The sequence below is a fragment of the Grus americana genome, chromosome 4 (genome assembly GCF_028858705.1).
Source record: "Grus americana isolate bGruAme1 chromosome 4, bGruAme1.mat, whole genome shotgun sequence".
NCBI lineage: Eukaryota > Metazoa > Chordata > Aves > Gruiformes > Gruidae > Grus > Grus americana.
The window spans coordinates 82,356,355-82,383,630 of NC_072855.1; the positions used below are offsets into that span (position 1 = coordinate 82,356,355).

The 27,276-nt window shown below is 45.7% G+C and overlaps 1 long non-coding RNA gene across 1 annotated transcript in view; it reads left to right on the forward strand.

The window, feature by feature from the left end:
- The first annotated feature begins 2,658 nt into the window (after positions 1-2,658).
- LOC129205949 (uncharacterized) overlaps positions 2,659-27,276 on the forward strand; it is a 276,829-nt gene continuing 252,211 nt past the window's right edge. The window contains exon 1 of the long non-coding RNA XR_008576931.1: positions 2,659-2,731. This is a non-coding gene — a long non-coding RNA (uncharacterized LOC129205949). The remainder of the gene's footprint in view (positions 2,732-27,276) is intronic.

Genomic DNA, 27,276 nt, shown 5'->3' on the forward strand with positions numbered 1-27,276 from the left:
TGAAGCGGCTGCAATATTGCTCCTGTACTGACAGGGAAGCAGAGTCATGGGGAAAGAGACAGCAGCACATTTTTGTACTGAGATTTGAAGGAAGGAAATAATTATGACTTTATCAGTTAAGCGTCAGTCATTCTGTCTCCCTCTGTTTTGACACATTTAATTCTAGTGACTGGTGGTAAAGAAGAGAGTGTTAGGGAGGTTTGAAGGAAAAAATTCAATGGGGGGAAGAAAAGGGAGAAAAAAAAACTGTCGAAGACAATTTCTGGCAGGCAGTTGGGTTCCTGGTGCAGACAGATTGGCTGATGTTGATTGTTGACAGCTTCTGCAGCTTGCTAATTACAACTGTAAAAAATTCAGGTGAATGACAGTAACTTGAAATGTTAATTCTGCTTTTTTTTTATTTTGCAGCTGCAACTGTTAGTTGGCTATCGCCATAATTGATGGACACTGCCAGTTGCTTAGACAGATGGAAATTAATACTTGCGTTACTGTTAGAACTCGCTATCACAGTCACGTTTTCATTAGTCTCCTGCGCTGAATTAATGTGTACAAGATAGCGTGCACAGAAGGAGCAAACACAACTTCTACCTGCGGACCAGCCAGCGGCACAGCGCTCAATTGTGTATCTGTGCAGGATCACGCATTTTTAGGCTGTGGTAAAAGATGGTGGGACCGGGTTAAGAAAGAGTCTTTAGCTCTGCATTCCTGTGGACGCAATGGGGCGAGCCCCCCGAGAGCTGTACGAGCTCTTTGTTAGGCTCGTGGTTTATTACGGTCACGAGCCTGGCTTTGGGAGGGTCGGCGTGGATGTGGGGAGGAGATAACTGCACTCAATGCTCCCACACACAAACTTGGTTCAGACCGGATGTGCAAGGTCTTGAAATGTGTAGCAGCAGCAGGGGTTTTCCCGCTGATGCCACCACTATGCTCTGCCTTGAGTGAAAGGGGAAAGGCTGGAAGAAGACGGAATTGTCATGCCTGTTTGCATTGAAGGCATGTGTACTGGGGAAAAAAAAGTGCTTTCTGACACCAAATAAGCCAATTATGATCCAGTATGTCTTAAGACTGGGGGGTCTGAACTCTGTATAAAGGAAGCTTCCCTGCGATGGCAGTACTTGAGGTGACTTTCACGTACAGGCTGTTTCTGCATAGTATTTTTCAATAAGGGTAGCGGTTTCTCTGTTTTTTACCTGGCCTTCTGTTTCTCCAAAATTTAAAGGCTGTATATTTTTTTTGATCTTGTAAGCAGAGATTTCCTTGAGTCCTAAAGCCTGTGTCAGGAAGCACCAATGGAGGTCTTGGCGCTTTTTTTGGTTTTGTGTGTCCATTAATACTTTTTCATTTCAAATATTTTCTTTTTCTATGCTTAAATGAATAGAGACTAGACCTGTCAATTTTTGACTAGGTTATATGCAAATAAGAAAAAAGGTCTTTGGTTTTTGAATTCTTTGAATGATACCATACAGACAACTGAAAGTATGTCAGACTTTTTGAGCTGGCATTGTGACCTTATCGATTTTTTTTTTGTGTGCGTGTTGAGGCTGATAGCTGTTGCAATGCAGCCGCTGTTTGTGTTAGGCCTGTGTGCCCCTTGAATTTTATGGCAGTTTATTCAGGATACCATCTGATGCTACTTCTTGTTTTCATGTCCTGACTCAGTAATGTCTCTGCTGAGTTAGTTGAAGAAGCAAGTTATTTATCTTCTTTAAAACCCCACAACTTCAGTGGTTTCCCGTGTTCTATTTTTCCTTTTCCAGTGAAAAAGGCTTATTGACAATAAGAGCTTGGAAAATGTTATCTGGATGTGAGTGCGCAGCTGTAGATGGTACCAGAGCTTAGAAGAGAGAAATACTTGCACCCCGAGACATTGGAGCCATCCATCCAACGTAGAGCAGATGACCTGCTTGCTAGGATAGTGCATGCAAGAACAGGTCTTTGGTTTTTCCTGAGCTTCTGAAAAAGGTTAGATGGTGTTAAAAATTGCCATAATAACATGGGAGTCTTAAAAGACTTGGGTCAGAGTTGATGGTAACTTGTGGCTTAACTTGTTCCTCATCAGAAATACAGTATGATCTTAGCTGGTGTCTCTCAGTTGTAGTTATCTGCACGTCGTGAGAATTGGAAAAGATAATGCTGGTTGAAAGGAAAATGCTTAGAGGTAGGGTAAGTAAAAGCAATTAATAATGTCACGTAATACACAGAAGAAAGTAGTGGCAGGGTGAGGTTTTCCTAAGGAGAGGTGTGATGTTGCAGGTGGAATAAACAGATTGAGAGCGCTCTTTGCCTTACTTGCACGTGGGCCCGCTTTCTCTGTGTGGTGGTGGGGCGGGGGGCTGGTTCAGGTAAGATCCTGGTCTTTCTGAGTATGCACTTGCTTCAGCCTCACAGGGCTTGGTTGCTGAGGAAGGAGGTGGTGCCTCAGTTGATCTCAGAGTCCTTTCCGAGAGGTTCGGTTTTGTTGGGGGTAAAGCAAATTGGGGTACGCAGAGAGTTCCCGGCGTGCAGTGAGGGAGCACCGCAGAAGCGTTAGCCCAGAAGTTGCTGAAATGTGGGCTACTTTTTGACTAGGAAAATAATTTTATAAATTTTGAGCCCTCTGAAGCTTGTTTGTTTTAACAGTTTGCAGAACAGTTTGCTTCAAGCCGGTGAGGAAAAGGCTTTCGTTGGTGTTCAGAGACTGCGGCGAAGTGGGACTCTCTTCCCTGGAGGCGTTCGTGAGCTGTATTTAGAGGTAGGCTGACAGAACCGACGACAGCTCAGCTTGAGGTGCAAATGTATCTATTTGCTGTTTTCTTGCTGCTGTGGAGGGGAAGCCATGCACACACAGCCCTCTCTACCCATCTCTCCTTCTCCTAAGTCTGCTGTGAGCAAATTGGTGCCTCGCCTTAAGACCCACCATGTCTGACTGGTAATTCTGACTTCAGAGCTGAAGTGCAAGCGACTGCACGGGAGCTCTTCGCTGGCCCGGTTAGCAGGGATCTGGTGCAAGTGTAGTTGTGCACTCGCATGCAGCGCAGGAGACGGTCGTACGCTAAAGGTAAGATAGCGTTGCCCACTGCTATGCCAATTACTGGATATTAATGGCAGGCTAGCACGCATATGCCTAAACTGGGAAGCAGAAGGTTAATAGACGAACAGCACCAGAAGATCCCATTTATCAGTTTCTATTTATCTCTCCTTGGGAGGTGGCAGGTTTACAGTAAATACCTTCTGTCCTCCTAATTTCCTAATGATGGGGATAATGATGGAGAATGGTGAAGTCATTAACTGGGACAGCCTCTGTGCATCACTCTGTCAACCACATCTCTCCAAGACCTGCAATGAAAAGTGATGGGCCCCAGCTGTTCACCAGATTACCTTCCCTTCCCCCTTCCCCATTCTCAGCCCCAATTGCTGGCTTAGCAATTCAAAAGAGGGGAAAAAAGAAAACCCAAAAACCAAAAGACAAAAGCCAGTCCCTTCCTCCTCTGCTGCAACGATAGCCCAGTAGTCTGCCCCGCACTGTGCGTGTACGTACCGATCCGATCCCGTGTAACGCTCTCGGTTAAGTGCAGTGGTATCCCTGGGCCTCGCGGTGTCATTTGGACGAGGCGTGCGGTACCGGAGAGGGGAAGGGTTGACTGAAATGCGTAGAACGGGGAAGGAGGTGGCTCTTCTGGGACGGAGATGTCGGGTTTCCTTTGTGCTGCCTCCTGCTCTTGCCTTTGGCTGAAGAACTTCTTAAATACCTGTAAAGATGTCTAGCAGTTCTCTGTGTCTGAAACAGCGTGCTGGGGTACTGATGGCTTTCAGAGGTTAAAAATGGGTGGGCAAACAGTTTTCAGTCACGTGGTACGTGGGGGTAGAACTGCAGAGAGAATACAATAGCCGGGCTCTATTTCTAGATCCTGCTACTTGAAGAAGGTACAAGTTGTGCCTGACAGAAAGGTGTACCTGAAACCTGAGCTGAAGTTCAAATAAAAAATTACCCAAGTAAATTGTTGCTGTGAAAAGCTTCTCACTTTTTTTTTCCCCTGTGACATTTCTTTGTAGCTGCCTCCTGAGGCTTTTCGTTACATTAGTTTTGCATTTGGACGATGGCTGTGACTTGATAACTGTTTTCAGGGAGTTAAAAGTGGTTGACCATTTCAAACAGCCGTGCGTATTTATCGAGCGAGTGCCTGTGATTTATTGCCAGCCCTATTTAAAACATTGCTTTTTTTCTCGGTGGAGGTGGGGAAAAACCCCACCCCACCACAGGGTCAGTTGGGGATTTTCATTACAATGAAAGGGAAAAAATATTACTTGTCCTGTCTCATATGCTTACAGTTTTCTGTTAAATGGGCGCCTGTGTACAAGTTGCCTTCAAAGCTGCTTAGCTTGACCCGGTTTCTAGTTGTGTACTAGTTCTTCAGTGAGTTGTCTCTTTTTCCCGATTGTTATAAATCACGACTTAAAGCGATAGCTTTATCTGTGCAAAGCTACAGGCAGTTGCTGTGGCATTGAGCGTAGTGTGAAACGGCGGAGCGGTCCGGACCTTCGGCGGGTCGTGCCTTTTGGTCACGACTGTCGGCCGTTTGCGGTGTCTGAGAGTCGGGCCTCCTGCCTTGGCACGTTTTGAAAAGAGAGGTTTTCCTATGTGTCTGCCATGTGTCGGGCTTAGAAAAGAAGTCTTGAGCTGTGGGAGCTTTGTATTAGAAGGGTTCATTAACTTTCAAACGTTTCAATTGAGAAATTTCGGAGCTCTCAGCAATAGACCAAGGTGGCTGGCTCAGCCAAGAGTGTCCCCTGACAGTCAGGTACAGATGTGATTGCTCGTCAGAGCACCGTAAGAAACCTAATAGCGTCCCAGAAAGTGTCATACTTGAGCTGGAGAGGCTTAAACTGGATAGCCCACAGAGACTGTAAATAATTTTTTATTAGGCTTTAAGAGATAGGAAGATAGAGGAGCCTTTAACTTGCAGTATGCCAGGAATTCAGTCTGCAAGGTTGTAGAGTGTCTAGGTCCCATCTTTACGTGACTCGTCATGTTCATTGAGCTGTCCTGGAACATGCGACAGGAGGAAAGAACACGCAGTTGTGGTGAGAAAAAGGACTCTGGTTCTGGCCTAATTCTGAGCAGGCGATTAACTGTTTTCTCAAGTGCGTCAGACCAGGGTAGATCACAGTGGTACCAAGGGGCATTTTTCTGACTAATGTCTCTGTAAACGTGGTATCTGAGCAGAGTGAGAGATGAAAAATGAAAAGCGATGGAACAGTTCTCTGGTTTAGCAGATGCGGTGTTAGCGCATTAGGCAAGGTGGAGAGTAAACGTTCCCTGAATGTTCCCTTCTCCTTAATTTTCAAATCCTAGATGCTGCTCTTGGCCGTCCGGTCCCACAGAGAGCATTGTATTGCGCCAAACCGGTCCGGTAGCTGTGTGTCAGGGAGTCTTCTCCCAAGGGCTTTGACTTGGGTTAGGCACCTCTGATATCTCTTGGCTAATAACTGAATTTTGTATCCTCAGTCATAAATGTTGAGGCCGGGGAAAGGGGAGATTGATTTCACGTGTAATAAGGCGGGTCTCGCGGCTTATCTCATTAGCCTTGCACTGAGCTCAAGGATTGATGCTAGACGGAAGCCTGTTCTCCAGGCTTGGTTCGGCTATGTGAGGAGGTGCCAGCTCACTGGGATTCCAGCCATCCCTGGAACAAACTGCGGGGGCTCCTTGGTCATTTCGTGACGTTCTTCCTCTCGTTGGGTCGCTTTTCAGTTAGCTGGCCTTGCCTAGGTTCTCCTGAAGACAAGTTAGCTAGTGCTTAAAAGTGAAGCGAAGCTTTGAATTTCAGCCCTCGTGCGTTGCCTTGGTTCCCCCAAGAGTTCCTAGCTGAAGAGCAGAATGCGCCTAGTTGTTACTGTCTTAAGGTCCTCGGGTCGGGCTATTTGGTGTCCTGTTCTACAAGTGGAGCGGTCCTGGGCCAGGCTCAACAGCATCGGCTGTTTCTGTGGCTAGCCTCTCAGCTTTGGCGCCTCAAGCGTGATGCAAATCAGGATAGACAGAAGATGCAATATTAAACATCTGTTGACTTCTAAACAAGGAAAATTGTATTAGTTGCTCTGTAAGCTATCTGTATGATAATTTCAGGAAAACACGAGGTGGCTGTTCTCTCAGTGGAAGAAATACTGATACATCTTTCTTATACAGATGAACTAACTGTAGGGAAGACTTAAGAGCCAAACGTGTGGGGAAGTTTTACTTCCCCGAGGTATGTTTGGTGGAGAAAATAAAGGCGAGACAAATTGTCTACCGCTGTGAAAATTGGTTTGAGTAGGACGACGTCTACGGCACCACATCTTGAGGAAGACGGATGCTGTTACAGATAATGCTGGTCGAGTGAAAGAAATGTCGCTGGAGCACTGTAATATCTATCCAAAATCATTTTTTCAATTATGCGTAGCACACAGCAGTGGATGACTTAAAAAATTATCTTAGCTGACAGCACAAAGGCGGCAAAATCGTACGTTCCAGTCTGTTTTTAAAGGTGCAAAGTGCACGTACTAACCCTCTGACTATAGATGGTTTAAAGAAAACAGAAGCGGCTCTTCACAGTGAGTGTTCAGCTCTTTTTTCTGTACTGGTCATACTAGTTGTATTCTAGAACTGGCTATTATACACAGTCACAGCTTCCAAAGTGAAGCGCAGCGATGCGTATCTGCAGAACAGAGAGAGGGACTGTCCATCGTGCGTTCCTTTGCAGATGCGCGACTTGGAGGGAACGTTCCCCTGGCGTGCGCAAAGTACCGCTGTGGTGAATATCATAAGATTGTGGGTGTTTGAAGAAGAGGCAGCTAGGTATCCAGAATATATCGCTTACAGTCTCAGCTCAAAAGGAGTGTATAGAGTGCTGCGTTTGACCTGGCACTAGGATGTATAAAGGGGATTCCAAGAGCTGTAGAGAATCCCAGGCATCTGCTACTTTTTCTCTTCCAGAACAGTACTGTTGTGATTTGTCTTCATATACAGGAACCTCCTGCTTGCTCATCTCAGAAACTACACTGTAGGAACCCTTCCCTTGCTGCTCTTTATATTGACTTGTAAAAATCCTTAAAATGAAGTATATGGTAATGACCTCAGCTTTCACTGAGTTGTATTATATTTGGAGTTTTTACTATTGCTATGATACATTCATTACTCTGCGTACTTCTTCTCCCTTGGTTTCTTTGCTCCGTTATCAAAGGAAACGTACACAGATCTCTGCTGCTACAGTTTTTCTTCAGATAAGTCTTCTGTGACGTAGAGACCTCGAAGCTGGAAGCTCTGGCCGCAATGCTCAGTACGCACGTACATAAAGCTTTTTTGGGGGTAACGGCTGTAAAAATCGGCAGCGCTACGGGGCAGAGTTCTGCCTGCCTTTTCAGGGTTTTGTCTCTTTGCATTGTGTAGTGCATGTTCACGTATTCAATCAGCTGCAGTTGTTTTGGCTGGCTACACAGGCTAAATTTAAGACCCACGGTGAACATGTCTGTCACTTTTGCTGTTCTGGCCACTAAGCTTAATCAAAGAGCCGGAAGGAAAGCTCTCGTTAGAGATGCTTTCTTTCAGTCATACAAAAGCCTGCACTTGGCTAATAGAGGCTTTAGAGAGCTCTTGCTTCTGGTTAGGGTTGGCCTACTTGACCTGATGTAGGCCTGAGGCAGAATGGAGGAAAAGCAGACTGCAAATAAATGATGTCTGAGTAAACACGATGGCTAGACACGGGCAGGATTTTGTTCTGTAATGCATCTGCTCTGAGACGAAAGAGTTGCCCTGCTATAGCATCAAAGTGCTGGTATATACTGTGACTGCAGAGACCATTGCAAACTTGTAGGTGCAAGTGGGAGTCTGTACAGAATGAATCGGTACTTTTCTGATTGTTGTTACTGCTTGCGTGTATAGCACTCAGAGTCCGGGCCCTGTGGTATCAGGTGTTGGAAGAAGTGAGTGCGAGGCAAGCTGTGTTGCAGAGCCTGCATTCTGAATGGAGAAAGCAGGTAAAGGCTGGGGAAAAAGATGTAAGGGGAGGCAGAGAGGTATTGCTGGCAGAGCTAAGAACAGCTATCCTGTTCAGCTGTTAGGTAGGCCTCAGCTGGTGAGTGGAAAAGAGAGCATGGAAAACACCTTCTTCTCTTGGAGATAGCTAATTTATTGGTTCTTTAATTTCTGGAGCAATGGAACCTAGTCCATTTTGTGTCTTTAGTAGACTCTTCCTTTTAATATCATTTTTTGTGTAATAGACAGTCAGTGGGCCTAGAAGTTGCCACCTGGGAATGTGAGAGCAAGTGAAATGATTCTGAGTGATTGGTTCTGAATGACATAGCTACAGCTGATGGTATTAATTGTTGGTGTCTTAGGGAAGAAGTTGTGTGATGGAGGAGATAAAATAGAGCACTTGGTCTTTCAGGGAACAGGAACTGTTTCTTCCTCTTGTGGTCGGTTACTTGAGGAAATCTCATCTGAACGGGGTTACTTGTGTTCTGGGTGAGAGGCAGTAGTCTTAATGACAAGTCAAAGGTGGAAAACTTCGAGTCACCTTTGTAACTTCTTCTCTGGCTGAAGAAGTTGGGTTTGTTTAAGAAGATGGGTTTGTTTGTCCTGTGTAAGGTGGGTACTCACCCTCAGTGAAACCTTAAGAATGTTTGGTGGTGCTAAGTAGTTAGCTTTGCGGGAGGCTTTTACCACTGCTCACTGAAACCAGGTGTGTTAATCCAGGTGGTGTAATGTTGTATCACATGTGCTAGGAAAAACAGCAATGTGAAATGTGGAGCTGACAATCTTGCTTTGGGGGGCGATGGCTTGTGGCTTGCATGTGCTGTGTGGTGAAGGTGTGCAAGGTCAGGAACCTCAAGGTAATGTGTTCACCTGATGCTTCTGAAAGCCAGTCTCTGTCCCACGCGAAGTGTAAGAGCAGAGGCTTCAAGCTGTGTAGTTGGCTCCCGCAGCTTTTGAATAGTTCAGTTGCAAAGGGTTAAGCCTTGCTGAAAGAGAATGGGAGTTAACAGCTGCTGCTAGTTGAAATGCATTGATCCCGATGCCTGGGTGCCAAGGCTTGCTGCAAGCTGAGCAGTCTCTAGAACTGGACCGGGGTCTTTGGGGTCGTGTGGCAGGGTCCTCCCTTTCTGTGGAAAAGGGAATGTACTAGCTCCAAAGGGCCTAGAATTATTTAAGCAGCTGCCCAGAGCAGAGATGCTAAGGGATCCTTACTGAGTAGGGCGAAGATGGAATCCAAATCGAGATGGAGATGGAGTGAAGGAGAAAGGGGGACGGGCGGTGGGGCGGTCTTCGGATGTTTGCCCAATTCCCCTATACTATTGCTGGTTAGTCAGGCTTTGTGAGACATGTCTCGGGAGGTCTGTCCTGTCAGGGGGCAGTGCAGAGGCGAGGGACTGATGGCAAAAGGAGACAGAATATAAGGGAATGTTCGTGATCTCACCCAAGGGGCACGTTAAATTTAAGTTTCTTGGTTAACAGTTTCATAGTGTATTAGTGGCTGACCTTGCAGCGAGGATTTCTAAGTACCTTCCCCTTCTCCTTTTCCTCAGCTTTTTGCTTTTTATCTTCTTGCACAGCAATAAAGGTGCTCGACTCCAGAGAGCTCCTGTAGGAATTGAGGTCTTAAGATGCAGCATTGCTCTGTGAAGAGAGATGAAGGAAGTTAAGAGCATAGGAATGGGTGGGAGGTTGGTCAGCAGCAATAGATTTAGGACTGATCAGAGCAAGATGGGAGGAAGGGAGAGTCTCCTTGTGAATAGCATAAGTTTGTCATGGCAGTAGATGATGGACAGCGTCAGAGCACTTGGAACCCATAGTGCTGGGAGCTGAACGCATTAAGAACTGGCCTCTGCTCAGAGGTGCTAGTGTTGCACAGAAAGAAATGAAGAACTAATTGCAATTCCTGTTAGTCAAGGAGAGTTGCAGGCTCCCTCAGACTGCGGGAGGGCCTTGCCTCGCTTAACAGCATGTAGCAGGAATATGGGACTGGAGCTTCGGTTTCTCTGTGCTCTATAGGGAGCTATAAATCCAGCGATGGAAGGAATAGCTCTCTTGTGTTTCTTTTGACTGACGTTGTGTCTACTTTGGCTCAGGCTTAAGTCTGCTACCAGTGGTTCTGTGGGGGATGCTCCCAATTGAGGGACCTGAGGCTCTGCGGAAGAAGTTAAAGGAGGGGTTATAGAAAACAAATAATTGATAACCTGCAGGCCACCGGTAAACGGGGGGCGGGATGACACTACACGCTTATTTCGGGCTCTTGTAGGGCATGTGCCAAATCCTTGCCAGACTAAGTGCAGTTGGGAGGCCTTGTCAGGAAGAATGCCAGCGATGCCTTTAATAGCACCGTATAGCTTAACCGCTGTGCAGGTGGCAGAAGCCTGAGGGAGGAGCTCCGGATTACTGAGAGAAGACGCAGTTGGCAACAGTGCAGGGTAGTTGGCTTACTAATGTTTTGTCAGAATCTTCCCACGCCACGGTGGGTTCCAAATGTTTGACAGAACTATGTCTAAGAATGAGGGTTTCTTTGTCATATGTCTGCTGTCTGTCTTTTCTGTATTGAGAGGACAGGGACCTTTGTTCTCATGGCAGAGGATCCTTAGACAAGCTGTCTGCGCTGATATATCCAGATGACTTTATGTGGTAGCGATGGAAGGTGTGGCTGAGCAGCGAGAGGCGGTCGTTGAGGTCTCTGGGGAGCAAAGGGCCACTTTGCGCATAGGTTTGTCCGAGTGAGTGATGGCTCGTCAGACGCCACGGGAGTCGGGACAAGTGCCTGGAAGGGGTATCCGTTGGGAGCTGTTAAACACAGAAAAGCCATCCTGAGCTTAAGAAGTCCCAAAGCTGCAAGTTGTTGGGGACCAGGAGAGCGTTCTGAATGAGCGTCCCCATGTGCCGCCTCTATTCCTGTACCCTCTGCAAGGTGTCCGCCTCTGGCTGCTGTCACAGCACGCTGGGCTAGGTGATTCTTTGGTGTGAGCTACAGCAGGTGCTCTTCTGGGAAAAAAAACCTACTACTGCAGAAATCACGTAGGACAAAGAGAGCTCCGAATGAGGGCTTCTCACTGACTTTGATGGTTGTTGAAAGAAAGCAGAGAAAGCTCTGGTCTGTGGGGGTTGTGGAGAAGGGAGATGGATGAGCTTGTTCCCCTGACCTTTAAGGATCCTGGGGCAGTGGTGAATTGGGGTAGCCTTGGCAAAACAGAGCGGGGTATTGGAGTTGATGGATGACTCATTGAGTGTGCAAAAGTTGGCAAAGATATCGGAGCTAACGACGAATGAAATGAGTCTTGTTGGATTACCTAAATGACTCTGGCAGGCTTGATTCAAGACTTGTTCTTATATTCTGGTTATGGCTTTGTCCCCAGCTTTGCAGTGATCTGACATCGCTCACCTTGCTGCTGGAAGAGTTACGTAAAGGGTACTACAGCTTGTTCTCAGAGATACTTAACTGTTGCTTCTTAACAGCTGTATTGTGACTCTCACGCAGTAGTCCGCAAAGTCTTTCTTACGCTGTTTCCGGCCTGCCTGCAGATTGTTGTCTTCTATACTTTGCTTGACATTGGTGCGTTTTTGCAAAAGAGCTGAAGGTGTGGGTGACCTTCAAGTCAGTAGAAGATGGTTGTTGCTCAGGATCTGGTACTTGGTCAAGCAACAGTTGCAGCGTTTGTGTGTAGACTGTCATGTTAAATATGCACAATCTTGAATCGAAATAAGCCTGAATGTACATCAAGGGATATACTCTGAAAAGCAATGCACGGCACGGACGTGCTGTTTGGGCCTTGTGTGGTGGGCAAAAGGGCAACAGAGGATGAGGTTGTCGTATGGGGGAGGAAAAATTAAAGGGGACTTACCAGCATGTAACTGATCTATTGTAAGGCTTCTTCAGAAGTGCTGAAATCCTAATGCGTTGTTAATGACAGCCTGTGGCTTCGTGGCACTGACTGCAGAGTGCTAAGACCAAGAACATAGGTGGCAGAATAAGCTCTGTGATCAGTACAGAAAGGACAAAGCAAAACCAGAAAACTGTATTTACTTTTGCATGAGCTGTCTTCTGTTTTTCCCCGGAATAGACTGTCTGTAGCCCCTCTGATTACAGAGGAGTAGCTGTGGACAGGTATGTCCACAGAGTCCTACTCTGCAGTAGGCATAATATAGTTATTGCGTGGATTACGTAGGTATAGTGGCTGTGGCTTTGTGTTTTGTTTTTTTTTTTTTTTTTTTCTCCTGAACGCTTATTCGTCTGGTCTGATAGACCCTCGAAAACTCTGAGGAGAAGGCTGTGTTAATTGCCGGCGGTGGGGGGGGGAAGGTGAAAGAAGGATAGGTAGTCCTGGGTTGATCTAGATGGAGCTGCTGTGGTTAGATTCCATCATGTTTCTAAGGTCTATGTGAGATGGTTTTATACCCGGGTTAGGACTTGATCTGTCTTCTGTGAAACCTTGTGCATGCCCTACCCCCCACGGTGCTGTCACAACAGCAAAACGGTATGTGGCGATTTTGTATCGTGCAGCCAACAGAAAGGAAAATAGTATCTTAAATGACAGGCATTAAATCCACTAAGGAGGAGACATTCATTGTGGATGTGGAACCATATTTTCTGTCACTTGAGACTGTGAAAAGGTGCGCGTGGTAAAGCTTACTTAAAATACGTTTAGTCTTCCTAAGGACTTGCGGGTTTGCGTTTTTTCAGCTGAAGGTGTCCATTAGAAAGGTATATTGAGGTTTAAGACCTTGTCAAGAGCAATGGGTTAAGGCTAAAACTTAGTTGTTGGCATTTGAGTGAGTGTATGCTTATGTACATAACTATATATACACTGAAAGAGACGATGTGTATTAAATTATGGAAAGCTTAAAGAGGAAACTGACGGAGGTTGTAGGAAGTAACCAAGTGTGAAAAAAAAACCAAAACCTCATGAAGTGGCAAAACATGGGCTGCCTAAATGGAATCATCTGTGCTGGGTTGTGTTTTGTTTTGGATATCTTTTAATTAGTATTTCAGTTGACTGGACTGTGGTAAGTATATTGTGTATGGAAGCAGATGAACTCGTAGTCCATGGCAGAAAAGAGAATTTTTATTGCAAGACACAATACAGAAAAATGTTTCAGAAGGTCTAGTATTTCCTAGAGACCCAAAACGTGAGATTCAGGGTAGGAGTTAAGATCCCGATCCACGTCAAGATCTGAGGTTATTTTTCTGTAGGACAGCTTTCAACCCTTCTATATCGGAAAGGTACTTGGATTGGGAAGAAAAGGTGAGGGTCAAAACTGTGAGCTCTTTCTGGATATGCCCAAGCCGGAGTGCACGTAGGCGTCTCTGTCTTGGGGTAAGGTGTGGCTTTGCAGTGGCCTGAAGGTTTTGACCTGGCCTGTCCTTAGATTTCAGGTGGGCTGTTTGGTGAGGTAAAGCCACCGGACTGGAGCAGAGTCTGCTATTGGTTGTGAGTTTCCAACTCGCTGCGTTTGTCTTCATAGCTACACGCAGCTAATTTGGCAGTTGCTCCGTTATGCATCATCATCAATTAAACTACTGCTGAGGTCAAAGGGCAGCAGCTCATGTGTAAATGAACATTCCTCAAACTTTTGTTATGTATTGGACCTTTGAGATCAGCTCTAACAAGCACAGCGCAAGCAGTGGTTTAGTTTGTTGCTGCCACTGGGAAATTAAATGTGTTTTCCAAGTTCTTGTCACTTCAAATTTGCAGTGACATTTACTGCATTTGACGAAATGTAGGAAAAAGGGGTTCCAATTAACCAGAACATCAAACACTGTAGATGGTGCAGTTTATTTTGGAGGCATGATATTCAGAAAGGTCAGTCTTTCAGTCAGCTAACCTCAGCCATTTGTAGTGTTGGCTGTGGCTAATGAGCACTTAGCTCAGTTAAATAATGGGCGCTTTACATGGAGAAAATCCGGATGCAGTTGTGTAGTTTATGTATGTGGTGAAACTAGCTTTGCTCTACGGAGTTGCGCTAGGGAAGTGGTGTATGAAAACTCTCTGTAATGTAGTAGACAAACAGAATGGGTGTTCTGCCCTAGGGACTGAGCGCTCGGGAGGTTTGCACGTTCTAGTGGGGAAAGAAAATGGGAGGAGGGACTAGATCATTTGAGTCCTTTGAGAGGAATGGTGACGGTGACTTTTTGAAGTAGTGATCTGAGGTTGAAGAAATCTAGGCATGTGGGTTTAGGTTTTTTCTAGGTGTCGTGGAGCGTGGTAGTTCTGTTTGCTGACGGTTCCACTTCAAGTCAGGGCAAAATCGGTGTATTGGGACTTAGTCCGTAACTTGCGTGCTGAAGTTGTGATGTGGCAAGGATTTACTCATACCGATTACGGTCTTGCGTGTCGTGGCTTTTATAGAGACTGCAGAACGGAGAGGTTGGGATTTGCTGCTGTAAAAACCTGTGTAAGTTAAACTGGGAATACTGTTTCTTAAATGTGAGGTACAGCGTGTTATGTTGGCCCTAATACTCATTGGAACATCAGTGCTTCCTCTCCCCATTGTAGCAGCGCTAGATGTAGCGTTGTAAAACATGGGTTATTTCATCCTGTTAAGAATATCTTGCTACTCGGTGATGCTCAAAATAGCTTAATAGTTTTAATATATGTTTAAAAAAGTGAAAATAATGTTTTTGTTACAGCTGTGAGTACTGTATAAGGCTCCATGAGCAGCTATATGCAGGACAGATGTGTGACTTAAAAAATAATTTATAAAAAAATTGCACTGAGGTTTGGATACGTTAGTTGGAATTTTACTTCTGGAAAGATTAACAAAAAAAGGGGATAAATGCAGCGCTAAGAGCCAGGAGGGTCTTAGTAAAGAAACTTTCTTCAGCCTGCCCCAAGGCAAAAATTCTTGCTATCTTAGTGCTTCTGCTAAGGCTTGTTAAACATGCAGAGCCTTATATAATAGGATGGTTGTTTTAAACTGTAGCTTGGTAGTAGTTCCTTATAAATGCTAAGTGGAAATCTATTGCTGCATTCCATGCTCTGTACTCGAGTTGACAGAAGGCTGGAGGGAAGATGGCAAAGTCTCCTGTCAGACTGATATTCTTCAGCTGCTGTGAATGTTGGTATTAATCAGTTCCAAATAACTTACTACTTCTGCCAAAATTAATGGCAGCTGCTGGTCCTGTAAGAGGGTTTATTTCAGTGTTAGTGCTGGACTACAGTATTATTATAATATCTGAAAATAGACATTTGGGCAGAGCTTCCATAAACTGTGGTGGATTTATACCAAATTCACCCTTCAGAAACAGATATAATATTGAACTGGCTAATGGCATTCTGTTTCTGCTCAAAGCTTTGGGTGTTTTTATGCATCCTTTAAAAAGATTTATTTTTTTCTGTGTCCCAACAACACCGTGTTTTTATCTCGGTTCTGCAAAAGTTTTCACATCTGCTCTACCCCAGTTCTTTTCTTCTTTTTTTAAGTAAAAGGTGACAGGGCGGTGATGATGGGCAAATGGCAGCTCCTTGAGATGGCAACTCTAAATCCAGTCTGCGTACTTGAAGGCCTCTGTTCTTGGGCGAATACTTGGGAGTGTACATTTGAAGGCAAATGAAAAATAATTCAAGATGCTGCTTGGAATTTTCTGAACTTGACTTTTTCAAAAGGTCCAGGCGAACGCGTTCTTTGTTAACTACGATTGCTTCTCAACACTGTGTTTGTTTTCGTTCTTTGAACTTAGCTCCCTGTATCAGTAGTTTCAGAGAGGTAACTCGCGTACTAGTGACTGTGCCGCAGGCTAGGCGTCTTCTGGTCGACGGGATTTTACCTCGTCTGCTTTCTGCTGGGCTCTCTCTGATTCAATGGAAGGGTGGGAGCGTGGGAGAGGGGAAGGAGCAGTGAGAATAAGAGGGCTGGCAGAAAGTTTGGGCTATTTCACGTTGGTTGGAGTCGGGTCACAGGCGAGAGGGAGGATCAGGTAGTCGGCTTCGGTCTCTGGGAGGAAATACGAACCAGAACTTGGAATGGTGGAGCCTACTGTTGTCAGGCTTCTAGCTAAAACAGGCTTCCTGGGTCAAAGTGCAAAAGCAATAATTTCTTGAATTAAATAGAGCTCTCTTCATACCGAAGGCATAGCAACAAAATGACCTCACACTGCAACTCTACTTCCCCCCCTCCGCTTGTAGCTGTTGCTTTAATTTGCCACAATATGTTATTCTTGTTGTTTGGAATCATGGGGAGGAGGGAGAGAGGGGAAACCAACCTGTGTAAAAATTAGCTTTGAGTTATTCCATCTGTGGACTCTTAATTTTGTCATGAAAACAGAGAAGCCTGGCAGGAAGCGAGCTTTTGACTGGCTTCGTGTATCCTCTTGTCTGGAGCTGGTTAAGAAAGTGTGGCATTTTGAATGAAAGCAAAAGCTTCATTTCTGGAACACTGAGTGTTTGCCCAATTCTTTGACCATCTGTTTTTGTTGACAACCACCTCTTTGTGTTGTGCCAAAGTTATTTTGGCTTTTATAATCTGTATGCGCGCGTGTGCGTGTGTATGTGTGTACGTGGTGGCGTGGTTGCGTGTGTCTGCGTGTAGATCATTAGGGCGCTACTTATAGGGTAAGATTGCGGCGACTTGAATGCGTAAAAGCAGTTATCTTGTGAGGATTGAATTGCCAGGAGAAATACGATGACTATTCCTGGCTTCTCCGAGATGCTCAAGCGTTTTTATCCTGTCTGAAAGATGCTGAGTTTCGGTAGTGTTCCTTAAGCGGCGTTGGCTGTGTCGCAGCTGTTGGTAGTATGTGAGTACCTGCCTCAAAAATCACCGCTGGGATTAATAGTACTGCTGGAGAGCCCGGCGTGTGACTGAATGTGAAGAGCCGATGGTTTTCTGTACTACTTGGTGCTAGAGCTGGGCCTGTTTGGTGGTGGGAGCACGGATGTGCTCAGTTGTATTAGCCCCTCCTTGGCTTCCCCTATCTTCCATGCTTGATGTCACTTAGAGGGTAATTATTCATTCCCTGGATCCTTCATATGCTAATTATATCGGCTATCAGCGGATATATCGCAGGTGCACCAGAGCAGACAATGTTGAGAACACCCATCGTGGAATCGCAGAAGCGTTTTGAAATTCAGCCTCAGAACCTGGCGCGAGACATGTGTGCTTCTTGAACGTGTTCGCGTGTTTCTAAACCCCCGCGTTCTCTACGTTGTAATAAACCTTCTCTTTGCGTTTTCTTCTGAAAGCCATATCGAGAAACAGAATTTTCTGTGCTGCTTTCTGCATTTTTTGTTTTCCCAGTGGTGACTTCCGAACTCTCGCTTGGCATGAGAGTAGGCCAGAGTAATGTATATAGCCCGTGACAGCAGCAAAATGAGGCTAACAAATATCCTACCGAGGATGCGGTATGACAGCTTCATCCATCCAGCTGAATTTGCATTGTGAGTAAGAAATAGCTGTGTGTCATGGGCCACTGCCATTGCACACAGTCATTTATTTAATAACTCAGTGCGCAGACATTAAAGGAGAGCCACGCAACGCATCGGTTTGTTGAAGACAAATAAGAAATTAAGAGATGGCAGCATTTATAAAAGTCTGTTTTGTGCTATTCGGTCACCTTAACTTTTTAACATTCAGCCAGGCGATGCCTCGGGTTTAAAACGGGTGGAGTTTTTATGAAGGAAGGCAAAGGCGAGGACTCTGGTGTGTCACAGGCTGCTTCCCTATGTTGTTTTCCTTTGTGCTGAATATGAAGGTGGCCCTTAGATCACCTAATTCCTTTGCAGTATTAAAGTATTGGCGTTATTTGTGCAGCTGGCACCAGATGTTTTCTGTAATGGGAACTGGGTAGGTTAAACCTGTTTAATGTGTTGATGATTACCTGTTTTTCTCCAGAGTGTTGTTAATTGCCACAGAAGTGAGTCTCTTTGTATTTAATAGTATAAGATTTTCTAGAAATGCCAAATGCTGCAACTCGATCATGAGAAGAACTAATTTTAAGTGATGTGGAGGGCCTTGAAACCAAGCTTCTTAACTATTTATCCAGAGAAGAAAAATAGAGAAACGTAAGCATCTGAAATAGGTAGTCAGTCCTGAAAATCTGTTGGCAAGCACGAAAGAAAAACTGTTTTGGCCATACTAGACACGTTATCAGGAAATGCCTTCAGCCGGTGTGTTTCCACGTGCAAATCAGATGTGCAAGTCAACAAACGTCATCGGCCTTAGACAAGTGCTTCTGATGTGCCGGTGCAGTTAGGATTGGGCAGCTCTGTTATTTCACAAACAAAATTGGAGTTAAGACCAGGAGTGAATTTAGGTATTAGGGGACGGTATGTCGTACTTAGAAAAAGGAACAGTGGAAGTTATGTTGATGCCTAAACAGAGTGTTTTTGCTGTGAAAAATTTAAGGCAGGTTTTTAAATAATAGACTCCAGATGTGAAACTCCAAAATCCTTTGCAGGCACTTAAAATAAAGTTTTTCATTGCGGTGGGAATAAAAGATTTTTAATTTTTGTCATCGGTAGGAGCCTGATTTTAACAGCATAAAGAAGATTTCATGTTGTCTGCTATAGAAGTAAGTCATCGGACTAACTGGAAAGGAATGCCAACAGTTGTCGCTCTGCCTTAGCATCAGCAGTGCTAAAGCTTTTGGAGTGCTTTCCTCACAGCCGGGCCAGTTCTAAACCTTCAGTTCTTATTTGCAGAACTCAGCTGTGTGCATGAAATGTCTCCCGGGTTGCTTTGCTAATCGCAGTTAAGAGTAAAAGGGCCTCCTGAGTGAAGCGTTGAAATAATTTCTCTTCTCCAAGGCCTGTAGAAAGAGATATTTGGAAAAGCCACGCAGAAGCGTAGGAGAAAGGGCTGAAGACAGAGGGATGACTTTTGTGTTAATTTCCACGGACATAACAAGGAAAATAACCGGTTGCCGTTGCTATTTCAGCTAATAGTACTACCGCTGCTGCGAGTCCGGGATGGCTGCGGCAGTTAGTACTTCGTTGCCCTCTCTTGCCGAAGGGCAGCCTAGTTGCGGGCTCGGAAGGTAAGCAGGCGTCTTAGTGTTGGCTGGAAACGGTGCTAGGTCAGCAGCTATTTAGTCGAGAGTGGAGCTGTACCTGCAGCTGGAGCGCAGACTCGCGAGAGGAGAGGGAGCTAGTTGGCCACGTGTGGGGACAGATCATCTGTCTCTGGGCGCGTGTCAGATGCCCGAGTTGGGTTATGTCGTGTTTGCCAGAAGCTGGCGTGTGACTGAGAAGATCGCCGTATCGGCTGAACCACAGTAACCTGTGTGTCTGAGGTCAAATGCCTAGGCTGCTTAGGCGTGCTGAAGCAAAGAATAAGAAAAACAGCAAGGAAGATGGGCTGCTTGTGCCCTATCGATACCTGAAATACTGACACAGGGAATAACGAGTATGTTCTGCAGCTTCTGAAGCCAATACTGAGTCATTACTCAAACTATCTGTTGGTATAAATGGATGCCACCTCATGGATTTCAGTGGCATATCATCCATTAGAACTAGCAGAGAAAGGCGTCTTGGAAGGCATGTAACTAAACCGAAATGTGTTCAGTTGCACATAGTTCTGTGTCGCTGTTAGCTAGCGGTGTTTAAGGAAGGCTTTGACTTCAGGGTGATGTGTGTTTGGCCAGATGGCTAAATAGCTGAAAAAGTACCTAAAAGATACTCAGCTGGCAAGGAGCAAGTCTGTTACTTAGCTTAAAACAAAGCAACGTGAAAACCCAAGAGTTAGAACAGGTCATAGCTTATTTATTGTGCACAGCTTCTTTGCGGTCACAGATTGTTTCAAGAGTCAGTTTCTGAATGGGAGAGCAGAGCAAAAGAAAAGGGTAAGGGCTCTGTCTGCCAGTTAAGTGCAAGGGCAATGAGCATCCCCGTGCATTCTTTCACTGGAACGGCTGCGACCTTTTCCTGCAGTCTTCAATCCAGCGACAGCAAGCTGAAATGAAAGTCCTCCACTCACGGCTGTAAATGAATCCGGAGGCATTGTTCTGATTCAGTTTCAAATGTGGAATCTGCAAGGGGTTGGTTTGCCTGCAGCGCTTGATGCTGGTGCTTCAGCGTTTATATCGGTTATGAAAGCTTTTACTGCAAACTGACCAGCAGTGGCCTTAGCAGGCAATGAAGTCTGGCTGCCTCGCATCTGCAAATCAGGCTCAAGTGGCTTTACCTGACGCAGCAGTTGAGGTCTCGGACGTTGAGATTTTGCGCTCTGCTGGTATCATCTGAGCGTAAGCGTTTTCCTGCGTGCCCCGTCTGCTTGCCTAGCAGCTGCAGTCTGGAGCTTGGAAGGTTCAGATCCTGACAAGTTGGTTTGTTTCTCAGTTTCTTGTCATGCAAACTCCTTCCCGTAGATGGAGCAGGTGGAAAAACAGACCTCTTGCCTTGCTGATGTTGACACCTACCCAGATTTTGTAAAATGAACAGCAGAAGCTAGTGCAAAATATTGAAAATGGAGCAGTTCCTGAGATGTGTGGAACTGTCTGTTGTCAGAAGGAGTTAAACTGCAGACAATTCTGCTTTGAAGGAGGAGGGTGGGCTCAAAGGCCTCTTGAGCTTCCTTCCAGCTGTAAGTCCTGAGATTTATCAGTCTCTTCGGAGCATTCGTTGTCCGGAAGGAAGTATCGGAGATGGCTGCTCGTTCTGGCTGGAAAGGTGGTTTGTTAGCAGCAATGCTGCTTTGCGTTGGCTAGATGCCTTGTGGTATGTCGGAGAGGTTGCTTGTTTATCAAGGAAGTCTTTGGGATGTGAAATCCAAGCCTCCGTTTCTTCCACAAAGAATAGAATTATATAGCAGTGTGCGAGGACCTTGATAGTTTTGATCAGAATTTTACGTTATTGTTTATCTGCGCCATAGTGTATATTGTCATGAACTGTCTGATCTTGTTAATTGTTTTTTTTCCTGTAAGTTTTAGACTTTAGATGGAGTAGATAAGTTAGGGCAGATATCGCTGCAGCTCAACTCTGGAACTTGCGGAGCGCTCGAGTTACGTGGTGTCCTTAAATGAGCGAGTAGCTTGTTGAGTTGACTGGGACTGCGGGCGGCTTAGGATGCGTCCAGCTGAGAAAAACAGACTGCGGTCAGGAAGCTGCGTTGGGTGGAATAAGGCGTTTTGTGTTAGGCAAGGAGAAGGCAGGCAGAGGGGGTCCTGTGAAGGTTAGCAGCGTCAAAAGGCAGAAGCCAATGTATCATTTTGGACTACCTAAGTGAAATGAATGGAGAAATCTGCATTGACTGCGTCGGTTACAAATGAGTACTAATATAGGAAGACAGAAAGCAGATGAGCAAATGAATTTAGGGGAAGCCGCGCAAGTCTTGTCTCTAAACTTTAAAGTTGTTGTGAAGCATCCTGGGTTTGTGTTGATAAATAAACAGATCTGTTGGATGGTCTGATTTGGTGGTGCTCTACCTGTGCTAAACTAAAGAGCCTGCCAGTTTATACTGGGGGGACGCTGCGTGTTGGGCTGTGGGTACCAATGCTGTTGCTTTGTAGCTCCTAAGGGGTTAAAACAGTTTGAGGTGGAACAGTAGGTTTGCAGTGGTTAGATTGAAAAAAAGGAGGAGGTCAAAACTGCTATTACAAACCGGAGGGGAGCATTTGAGCAAGCGGATAAATAGAAATGCGCTTTTCTTTGCGCCATTTCACGCTTTTGGGTGTGATAGATAAGTAATGGTAAAAATTATACGTTTGTACGATGTGCCCATGCTCCACGTGACTTGAATCCGTCTGTAAACGCAGAGCTGTTGTCACACGTGGGTTCTCTATGCTGCGTATTTTGCAAACAGCTACACCTACTCGCGGACAGTATGAGGCATTAGGGCTTTGATTTCTGGGATGCTGTATGTACTCGGAGCCTGCAAGCTGTGAAACCGCAGTCGTTCCAAAGCTGACTCGACTGATTTGGCTGAGCATTGGCATTAGAAAATACTGTCGGGGTGTGGGGGGAAGGGGTAGCTGCTCTCAGTTTCTGAATGGAGGCCTTAATGGTGAAGATCTTATTAAGTTGCAAGGCAAGCTGCAGTAAGAACTGCAGTACAGGGCTCTTGGCGTGCGTGCGTGGGCGTGTGCTTGTAGATGAAGGCAGGTATAAACTCTTTTTGGAAAAAATTGTAGCTCTCGATCTATGCAGTCTCCTCTCAGAATATTCATCTAGGCTCCTGCTGGTTTCCCCCCCGTGTGATGTGTTGTAAGAATAAGTGTGCGTTCCCCATCCTCTCTCCCTCTCTCTCCCTCTTTTTCCCTTCCCCACCCCCCCACAAGCTGGAGGGCCAGAAGGTGGGGTGGTACCTCAGGATAATGGTAGCAGAAGGCGAAGGAGGCTGACAGCTGGCAAGTTCTGCCCCAATATGCTTCTCTGAAAGAGGCAAGGAAAATGCAGAAGATGCGATGCCTGAATGGCTCACTTTGCAGCAAAAGGGAAGATTAAAAGTAAAATTAGTTAACATCTTGCTCATTTCAAACCACCGCATGCCAGCTTTGGCCTCCTTTCTCCCCCCTTGCCTTTTCTCTGTGGCTTTTATTTTCTGAGGAGAGGGAGGGAAAAGGCAGGGAATCCTGGGACTTTGCAGAAATCCGCGCAGTGAGGGGCTCTTGAAAAAGACTAAGCTTTCCAGGTAGTCTTCCTGCGAGCTCTATCAGTCATCTTTATGAGACTAGGCAACTGGAGCAGAGGCAGTCAACGGCATTTCTCTACCAGAACCTTTTATTCGCTGTACTAATACAATATTAGATGATTGTTTGAAACCACAGGGTAGGAAGACGGACTGAGACAACCGAAACTGTTCAGTCTGAAAAGGCAGCCTCTTAAGGCAGGGAACGGGGTACCCTTAAGGTAACGTAAGACCTTATCGAGATATTGAGTATGGGAGATCTCGGTGCTGTCTACAGCTACCTACTGGGAGAGCGTAAATGCAGAGCCGGACTCTCCTGGGACGTGAACGGTGACAGGCGAGAGAGGGGCAAGGGGGAACGCAGGAAATAGCAACTAGATGTAAGGGAAAAATCACTTCTCTGGGAGGGTGGTCAGGCATTCGGACAGTGACCCGGGGTGGTGCTGGGATCTCCCTTCCTGGATGGGGTCAAACCTTAAATGAGTAAACCTTAGCTAAAAAGCATGCGTGTTTTGACTTGGCCAGCTATCGCTTCTTTTGACAGTCTGACCAGCACATCCCTTATTTGCAGGGAGCTCCTAGCGGGTGATAGACTGGTTATGCCGTTACCACTGGGAGTAGCACTCGGATTCAGTACAGAATTTCTTTGCGCCTGTTGTCTAGGAGGTAGGGTCCAATTTCTGTGTTGTGTGGGTGACTGGTTTTTGAAGAACTTTTTGTTCCATCCTAGTGAAACTCAGCGGTATGTTGCGGTGGTTCGTTTTACGTAACGTTCTTTGAGCAGAACTTAGGTCCTCTGCAAAGCAGATGTCCGCTTACTGAGCGTGGAGGTAGCAGAGGCTGGATTTTTACTGGACCCCTTCTAGCAGCAGCGATAGCGAGGGATTTGCTCTACTGCTTGGCTTGGTCAAATAGGCGTGTGAAACTTGTTGCACCTGTGAGTTAGGACCAGAAAGGTAGATAATTGGCTCTGAGTGGTTACTGAATACCTGCAGAGTCTGAAAGCTTTGCTTGTTGCCGAGTCATGGAGAGGAATTGGTGAAATGATAATGTTAATCCTTGCCATCTCCACTGGAAATAACGACTCACCAGCCCTAAATGTATACAAGATGCGTATTTGGTATAAACTTCAGTGAAAGGACAGATAAAGGATCATGCGATCGTCGTAGAAACATGTCGCTTAGTACAGTTGGTGTAGCTGAAGATAATTGTTTTCGGTAAATGTTGCTGTTAGTTAATTGGACAGAAACAGATAGATGCCAGTGCAGAAGGCTTTTGAAAATTACTGTGTTACAAACACCCTAAATCCCACGTATTGGTGCTTTCAATACGAACCAACTGTACCAGCAGCTTGGAGTTGGGGAAAACAGCTTCCAAAAGCCGTTTAGGTGGTTACTACTCACGGCGGGCTTTCTCACGCTGACTTCTGAACTATCCGGTACGGATTGCTGTCGCAGATCGGATTCTGTTGCGGCTGGAAAGTAGCTCGGATCCTGCTCGGTAATTCTTGCGCTGGCCCAGAGTACTGTGAGAAAGACGGCAAGCTGGGAAGTTAATTTATTTGCTGGTTTTTGAGTACGCTTCTCTGAGGCGCTGAGCACTCTAGCGAGACCTTGGAGTAACGGGGTGATGGTGCTCCTTCACGTAAGCCTTATTTCTGCTGCGGCCTGAGGCTGATGCGTAGTCATGACTCTTCGTGACGATGGCTTTGAGTGCTTATGGGCTCACGAAACAGTTTATACCTAGGAGCTCTTGTCCTTAAACATTCACCAGTAGCACTAGCTTGTTAACTGCTTTCCTCTTTTTGGATCTCTTAAATAAGCCAGACTGGAATGATGGATGACACTAGGGAATCCCAGAGATGCATCTAATGAGGCTTCCCGTCCCTGTTAATGTGGTGAAAACGGGAAAGATTCTGGTCACTCGGCTATGTTATTCCTGGTTTCGGCTGCCTGCTATGTGAGGACTTCTTGAGCGAGCGATGATGTTTTTTGTTAGTACCCCTAGCTATGCTGCATTTTCTTATATAGGGCCAATTGCTTTTTGAATCCCTGCAAGCTTGTGGAATTTGCAGGGCCTTACAGAGAGGGATTCTACTGCTTGTCCGTGTGCAGTGCAAAAGAAGCCTGGGATGCATGTGGGTTGGTGATGCTTGAGAGCTGTGTGGTACGCATTAGAAGCGCTGTGTTCTAATGACTGGGTAATCTTCTCGTATCACACAGAACTTTCCTGGGCTATGTCTTGTGTCATTTTCACTCAAGCTATTCAAGTATTCTGTCACTGTTGTTAGGGCCTTATGGCTGTTTTGCTGAGGATGAAAACAGTGTCTCTGAGGTTATCGTGAGCAGTGGCTTCTTTTTTTTGCTGCGGTGTTTATGTGGCCGTTGTGACATTGGGATGAGTAAAAGAGAAGACTTCCGTCACCTGAAGACGGCTCTGTGTGGCACAGATGGCTTTGGAGTGTCGAGTTACTCAGCTAAGCGTATATTTTTTAACTGTGAACTTGTTACCTCCTCTTGTTTTTTCTCGCCTTCACCTGACCCAAGCGCGTGAATATATGGAATTCAGATGAAGCGTGCCTTATTTCATATATTTGCCTGTGTACCTCTAATGGGGTGGAAAAAAGTGCGTTAATGATGGAAAGTTATTTAGTGCTGCGTGGAGTTAATTGCTTCTAATGGCCGCTTACATCCATCTGGTTTTATGGTAGACAACAAACCTCTTCATTGGATTTGCTCATTAGACATACTGTAAATCACAGAGATGCGCTGGCATCTTGCATATTGTGCTCCCATTAGCTAGACTGCGTTTTCACGTAGCTGTGAACAAAGAATGCGAGGGCCGCTGGGACGTGGATAGATTTGTTGAAGTCTCTGCTCAGAAACGCACTGGGGAATGACCCCTTTTAAGTTCCCTTGTAAAAAAATTTGCAAACTGACTGTTAGGTTTAGGTAGAAAGGCACGTGGGAAAGCTGTCAGACTCGTAGTGCGGCGGCACAGTAGCTCTGCACAGCCACAGTTATAAACAGTTCAGGCGGACATTGCCGCAGCAGTCCCTGTTGTCCGTGGCTCAGAACGTGGGGATGGTATGTCCGGTTCTGTTTCCTATATGTCCTATGACGTGTTTCATCTTGGGCTGAGCAAACAGCGTGATTACAAGGCATGAGTTGGTAATTCTGAACAAGGAAGAACAGGCTCTAACTCCAGACTAGTGACCTCCTGTAGTAGTCGTTTATGATCTGAGTTACCTGAAGATCTTGGTGTGTTGCTGCTGGAAATGAAATTCTTGTTGAGTCTGTCTGTGCATCTGGGCCTGTGGTGTGTGTAAATTTTAATGGGCATCTCGAAATCTGAGTTCGGAATACCTTAGGAAGATCTCAGGTCAATCTTTGGACTGAAACAGGTGGATGAGGGCCCTGGCTGCAGCAAGGGTTTTGGAGAAATGTCAAGAAGATAAAGCTGTACAAATTAGCAAGCTTCCCCAATATCTTGTAGAGGACAGTGTAAGCAGGAGGAACAGGAAATGTGACTTGGGTCACTGCAGGTAGTGCTGTTTCAGGGATTCCTTCTGTGATACAGGAGGATTCCTTGTTACCAAGCCCAGTACGGCCACTGAGTCCTGTAGTCTTTCTTAGATCAAAGACTGTTGTGGGGTTTTTTTTTTTTTTCAGCAGTCATGAGTTTAGAGGGTGTTGTCTTCTAAGGCGAGATGTGACCCGCTCTGTGCGGCGAGCGTTATAATGGTTGTGATGAATGCCGCGGCAACTGTACTCGTGTTTACCGCTGTACGTGGAGCTCCCGCCGCCTCCGACGGCAACGGACAGCGGTAGCTGTGGTGCTTAGACCTCTAAGCGATAGCCGAACGGGATGTGTGATGATACATCACGGCAGTTGCACTTGCAATGAGCCATCTCTTGGATATGCGATCCACTTTAGTCTACGAAAATCCCTCCTGCAGGACAGCATTTGCCTTGCTCCTTATAGAGGACTGTGGTGATGTGCGTAAACAGTGCCTTGTTTCCTCCCTCTCCTGTATATGTCTATTGGTACATGGGGTTTTTACCAGGATTTTACTTTCTGCTGGCTGTGAGTGCTATGAGAGCAAATAAAGTGACAGGAGCTGCTTTTCCATCAGACAGAGGAACGCTGATCGTGGTGGCTCAATGATTGCTATTTATGTACAGTTTGAAAATACAGTCATTTCTCCTGGTGGCATCTCTTTGGGGCACCCTAGCCTCAAAAAGAAGAATGGATTTTAAAACTTAATGCAAATGAGCTTTCCTTTTTTGTCAGAGTAGGCAACTTTTGTCCCACAAGAATATTTTTTTTTTTTCCTTTTGGTGGCTTTATAAGAAATAAGTAGTGTTTGTAAGAGTTTTTGGCTCCTCTTTTTCAGGACAAACATAAACAATAGCCTAGAGAAACTCCCTTAGGCAGATACAGAGGTGCACTGTCATCCAGCAATCGTGGCAGCCCTGCCAAGCTCTGTATCTGGTGCGGCATGATGGATAGATGTAGTTTGATGAATGGCGTACGCCCGGGCACCTTATTAGAGCGTATTCGCTTGGGGAAGATTAATTGTTTCGGATCGTGCCAGCATCTTTCAGGACTCAATGTTTTAGGTTTATCTATCCATCTTCCACATCAGCCGTAGGGTTGTACACTCAAGTCAAAAAAAAAAGTAAGGGTAAATGAAACAGTTGCTTACAGACAGATGAAGG